This window comes from Ctenocephalides felis, unplaced genomic scaffold, assembly GCF_003426905.1.
Source record: "Ctenocephalides felis isolate EL2017-DRISC unplaced genomic scaffold, ASM342690v1 CF-g0.4_SCAFFOLD_01886, whole genome shotgun sequence".
In the NCBI taxonomy this organism is placed as follows: Eukaryota; Metazoa; Arthropoda; class Insecta; order Siphonaptera; family Pulicidae; genus Ctenocephalides; species Ctenocephalides felis.
In genome coordinates, this window is record NW_020538040.1 from 5,649,734 (window position 1) to 5,655,733 (window position 6,000).

General features: G+C 28.7%; 1 protein-coding gene and 1 non-coding gene across 2 annotated transcripts in view; both read right to left on the reverse strand.

Moving 5' to 3' along the window:
* LOC113378536 (putative serine protease F56F10.1) overlaps positions 1-6,000 on the reverse strand; it is a 51,844-nt gene that overhangs the window by 44,461 nt on the left and 1,383 nt on the right. The gene's annotated exons all lie outside the window — the stretch shown is intronic.
* Trnan-guu lies at positions 4,946-5,019 on the reverse strand. The gene has a single exon. It is a non-coding gene; the product is annotated as a tRNA-Asn (tRNA).

The window sequence follows — 6,000 nt, forward strand, 5'->3', positions numbered from 1 at the left end:
TACGGGTAGTTAAAAAGAAACTTTACTAAGCGGCAATATGAAAAAATGAAACTTTTCTCATGAGCAACCTCAATTAAAAGGAAAAGGAACTCTACTGACGAGCAAATTGAAATAAAGTCAAAATGGAAATAATTCACTTACGATTAATTTAAAGCGAGGAAAAATATATTTTTATTAGCGACCAAATTAAAGAACAATAAGAAAAACTCTACTAACATGCAATGGTCTACCTTTTATTAAATCCCTTATAACTTATGCACCGTTCATCTGATATAAATGAAATATTCATTGAATCTGCGCTAAATTAAATTGTCTATAACATTGACAAGCATAGAAATATGGTAGATAGTTAGTATACTTTAAAATTGAAAAAACTATATTAGAAATTGATTTACAAAAAACTTTAAAGGATTTGTAAATGGGATATTCGAATAGGGCTTTTTGCAACCTTTCATTTGATACCCCACATGCCATATGTGACGTCTTGACCCGTTGTACTAATTATGGTATAACCACTTATCTGTGTACATTTATTTATTAATTAAAATTCTTAACAATTTATATTGTGTGAATACAATATTTTGATACTTATAAATAATAAACATAACTAAGTTTATTTGTACTATAAGTAGTACAGTGATAAATTAGTTATTAGAACAATTAGTTTCTTATCATGTACAAGTCTAGCCTAAACGTTCAATGAGCAAATTCGGACATGCGCAAAGGACGTAGCGCACCAAGCGTCTCATAAGTGCATTACCATTATTAGTCTTAGGTCTAGAGTTGACAGTCCGATGGACGTGATTAGAACTTCAACAAATAGATGTAACTTTTTTTTTCTTAATATGGTTACTTACTTTTTCAGTTCCTTCCTAACGATGGCAGCGACACCGGTGACCGAAACCGACGACTACGTGTGCGAGTTGAATCCCTTCGCCCTAAAAGTGGCCGAGGATGAACTTCGTGAGACTTCTCAGAGCAGGGAAAACGCCCTGGAGGCTATGAGGGCCTGGATTGTGAAAAATCCTAGATTGGAGGCCATCAGATACGGTAAGATAATAATAATAATAATAATAATAAGATAATAGACTCGGTTTTGCGCGATCCAAAAGCACTGTGAAAGAGTATTGAACATTATTATTATATTGTTTAAGGTATTGAAGGTCATTGACGCTGATACAGACATAACTTTTTTTTGTTTAAAAAATAATGTTCTTATTGTTTGATTTTTATATCTTATTGTTAGAAGTTAGAAGTTTATTCTTTTATATTATTATTTGTTTTTAATCTAAAAGTGAGTCTTATGTAAATAAATTTGTTACAAGGGCCTGCACTAATAGTTTATTTTTTATTTAACGATACTTATTGAAAAAGAAGGCGCAGATGAGGAATGTTCTATAAATTTAGAATAGTATTTAAAAAAAAAGAGTGCGCGTAAGGATCACACGCGATTGAAGTAAAACTTATTTGCTACCGTATAAAGTAGCACGTTTAAGTTGAGTAAAAATAAATACATCATATAACAATTTTGAATATTAATAATGTAATTAAAGTCATACTTCGAATACGACATGAACGGTTTGTGAAGAGAAATGAAGTAACTGCCGATTAACATACATTCATTGACTACTTGTTTTCTTTTTACTTTTTCGCCGACGATACAGTTTCATTCTTTGAAAAGCTGTAGTATCTGTCTTGTCTATAGAAATAATTTACATTTTTATTTAAGTAACCACAAATAATTTAAATTACTTCAATAAACTTACGTTTCTTACGCGGCACAGAATTATCATTTGTTTTATTAATTATTTTATTATACACGACGACAATTCACAATCGACCCATATAGAAATGATATCATCGAGAGCGAATGACGAATCATTGGCACTCGACCTTGCCGTAACGCTATTTTCGTTGCATTTGCACGGATTTACACCCTAGTCGCGCCTAAAAAAGTTTTACTTCGAAAATGTTCAGGTCATGGCAACTTTGTTAGATAATTTAGTTTAAAATGTATAAAGAAAACATAATGTATCAATTTTTTTTTTTACAAAACCATATATTTTATGTCACACATATATGACTGATGTGGCAATCAACGTGATGATATTGCTATTGATCTTAATGTTTCAATTTGCTCCTCAGTAGAGTTCTTTTTGCTCTTCTAATTTGTTTACTCGCCGATCTAACATATTGTCTTTTTTTTAATTTGAAGAGCTGTTTTCTCATTTTTATAATTTCGATAATTTGCTCGTCAGTAGAGTTCATTTTTGTTAATTTTCTTGTCAGTAAAATTATATGTTATTTTTGATTTGGTTTGCTCGTCAGTAGAGTTCCATATTTTGCTAATTTATTCATCAGTAAGATTCTATGTTTTGCTCGTCAGTAGAGTACTTATTACGTTTTTTTGTTATTTTTTTATCAGTAAAGTTTTCTTTTACTTTTATCGGTATGATGTTTGTCAGTAGAGTTAATTTTTCTATTATTTGTCACTTTGCTCAATAGTAGAGATCATTTTTTATTTGTTTATTTCCTCATCAGTAGAGTTCATTTTTATCATATTTTAGTTTGCTCATTCGCATAAAGTCTTTTTTGTTGTTAGTTTGCTCGTCAGTAGAGTTCCTTTTTGCTTCATTAGTTACTTTGCTTGTCAGTACAGTCTCTTTTTGAATTGTTTTCAAGTTCATCTTACTTTCGCTTTAGTTGGCTCGTTAGTGGAGTTCATTTTTATTAACTTCCCGTAGGGCAAGTTATAGTAATCGCAAAAAAATCGAAAATGAAAATTTTTGCATTTCTCGACGTTTCAAAGGTTTCTGAATATTTTGGCATACCTTAGAAAAAATGGATGTATGTGTGTGTGTGTGTGTGTGTATGTATGTGTGTGTATGTATGTGCGGATACAAATTTTCGTCGACGATTTCGGGAACACCGATCAACCGATTTGAGTAATTCAAAAAACATTCGATTCGTATTGATAAGGAGACGTGCTGATTAGTTTTTGGCGAAGGCAGGTCTAGCCGTTCCGAAGACACGGGGCAAAAAGTGCCGAAAACGGTAACTCAGTTTTTAAGAGAACGGAGCGTCCGATTTGAATAATTCAAAAAACAGTTTACTTGTATTGACAAGATGAAGAATCGATAAAATTTTCATGAAGGTAGGTCTAGCAGTTTTCGGAGATATGGAGGAAAAGTAAAAAAATGAGCCATTTGGCGGAATCAAAAATGATCATTAGACAGGTGCACATCAAATTATCAGATATATTTATAGAGATTTTAACAAAAGTATACATTGTGTTACATTTCCTATGGGTTCCGTACCAATGCTTATGCGTTACACAGCGACGCGGCGCTTACGCGCTTTATATTTTGTCCCTATGCAGTTAAAGCAGTACGATTGCTTTGAAAAAAAGTTCAGATCTTCCACAATATGTCAAAATAAAGAAAAATTTTTTTTCCAAAAAAAAAAAACAAAAATAAATTTAAAAAAAATTATTTTTTAAAAAATTTTTTTTCAAAAAAAAGTAATTTTTTGTCCAATTTATAGTTTCTCAAAAATCTTATTTTTTCAAAGTAATTTTTTTTTCAAAAATGTTAATCGTTTTTAGAAAAATAATAATTTTTGGTACGGGAAGTTCCAGCAATTTGCCTTAAGGCACGATGCCTTAATTGCCTTAAGACAGAATTTCACTTACAGCTAGTCTTATTTGTTACTTTGCTTCTCAGTATATCTTTTGGTTCAATTTGCTCATGAGTAGAGTTCCTTTTTATCGTGTTTCAGTTTGATCGGTAGCAGTTTCTTTTGAAATTGCTTGTAGTAAAATTCATTTCTAATTTTTTTTATTGATTTGGTTGTCAGTAGAGTTCTCTACTGTCATTCCTTACTTTGTTCATTTGCTCATCAGTAGTGTTCATTTTACTTTTTTGTTAGTTTGCTCGTCAGTAAAGTCCATTTACTTTTATTGTTAGTTTGCTCAAACATACAGTATCTTGTTTGTTGTTAGTTTGATCGTCATTAGAGTTTTATCTTGTTTTTTTTTTCAATTTGCTCGTCAGTAGAGTTTCTTTCTGCTTATTCTTCTTTTGTTAGCATTTCAGTAAGTTATATTATATTTTTTTAGTTTGCTCGTTAGTAGACTTCTGAAATATTTTGTTTAGTTTGCTTGCCAATAGAGTTGCTTTTCCTGGTTTCTTAGTTTACTTATCAATGCAATTTTTTGTTAGTTTGCTCGTCAGTAAAGTTTTTTAATTTTCACCTTGTTTTATTATTTTGGTTGTCTTTTAATTTTAAGAATTTATTTTTTACAATAAAGAAGGCTACTGGCCATTAAACAAAATAGAACTCTAATAGTGAGTACACTGACAATAAAAAAAGAACTCTACTGACTATCAAAATAAAGCCATATGAAAAATATTTTATAAATTTCATTCAATTTAAAGAAAAATATTATAGACTATAAATCTTAAAATTAGTTATAACACTACATAAAAGAATTGGTATAAATTTTTTTTCAATAAAAAGGAAAAAAAAATAAATAGTTGTACACCAGACCTAGTATTATTGAGTATTCAAGTATCACTAGACACCATACTATTTTTGGGCGCACGTTGACACTTGTATCGTTTTGTAATAGAATAAAATGTATAATTAACTTTATAAATGTTTAAAGCACTTTATAATTAAATCAAATAATAAATAATACTTAATATAAATAAAATAAAAATTTGGGACTTTTAATAAATTTAAAGTTTCCACATAACCCTCTACTAAACGTACCGAAGTAATAATTCTACTAATAAAATAAATTTAACATTGAATCGATTTATATTAAAACTTATTGTTAGTGTAGGAGTATATTATAATTGTTTCTAGTTATAAATAATGATAATAATTATTATTGTTATTAATTTAGAATAAAAATAAATTATTATTACTAATAAAAAATATCCGCCCCCGGGTGGGCTCGAACCACCAACCTTTCGGTTAACAGCCGAACGCGCTAGCCGATTGCGCCACGGAGGCTCATGGCTTTCTCTTTTTAAAACGCGAACAATAGACACTCGGAACGAAACTACATACGTAGTTGATAATAGGTACGCATTAAATATTGTTACATAAAATAATATAAATTAGGTAATTTTAATATTACAATATTAAATATAAATATTGTTATTTATTAAAAATAAAAGTAAAAAATATTTTAAAAATAGAATAAACAGTTACAGTTATAGAATTTACTAACAGTTACTAATATGTAGTTAAAGCACGCGTTAGATACTGTAATAATATTATTTCCATAATCGATTTAAATAATTTTTAATTAACTAATATAGTTATCTAATATAAAAAAAAAATAAAACAATACGCATTAATCAATTACTACGTAGAATTTAATTTAAAAGTGGTTATTATTAATATTTAGCGTACGTTTCGCATCCCAGTTCGACTCAGTATCAGTGTTATTTATACTTATAATTCAATATGAAATATTCTAGAGACAATAAACATACTTCTAAATAAAAAAGTATTAAATGATTAAAATTAAAAAATATAATATATGAGCAAACAAAACTCTACAACAAAAAAGAAACTCTTCTAACGTCTAAAATTGAATTGCAAGGCGCATGGCCATCGTGCCTTAAGGCAAATTGCTGGAACTTCCCGTACCGTAATTGTAAATATTCGAAAAATGAAAATAATCGATAATTGTTTTGAAAATTTTCAAATAGATTATTTATTATAAATACATACTGTAAATTTATAAGCGCTTATTAAATTAGGCGACGAACGTATTTTACAAATAACGTATGTGTATGTTTATAAGAAATTTGGACTATATTTTTTGAATTTGATAATTTTAAATTTTTTTCAACATTTTGAAATTTTTTTAATTTTTGAAAAAAAATCTTTTTTTTAAAATTTATTGAGAACTTGGAAATTTTTGAAAATACCCGATTGTTTGAAAATTTCGAAACATTCCCAAATTTTTGTAAGAAATAGATT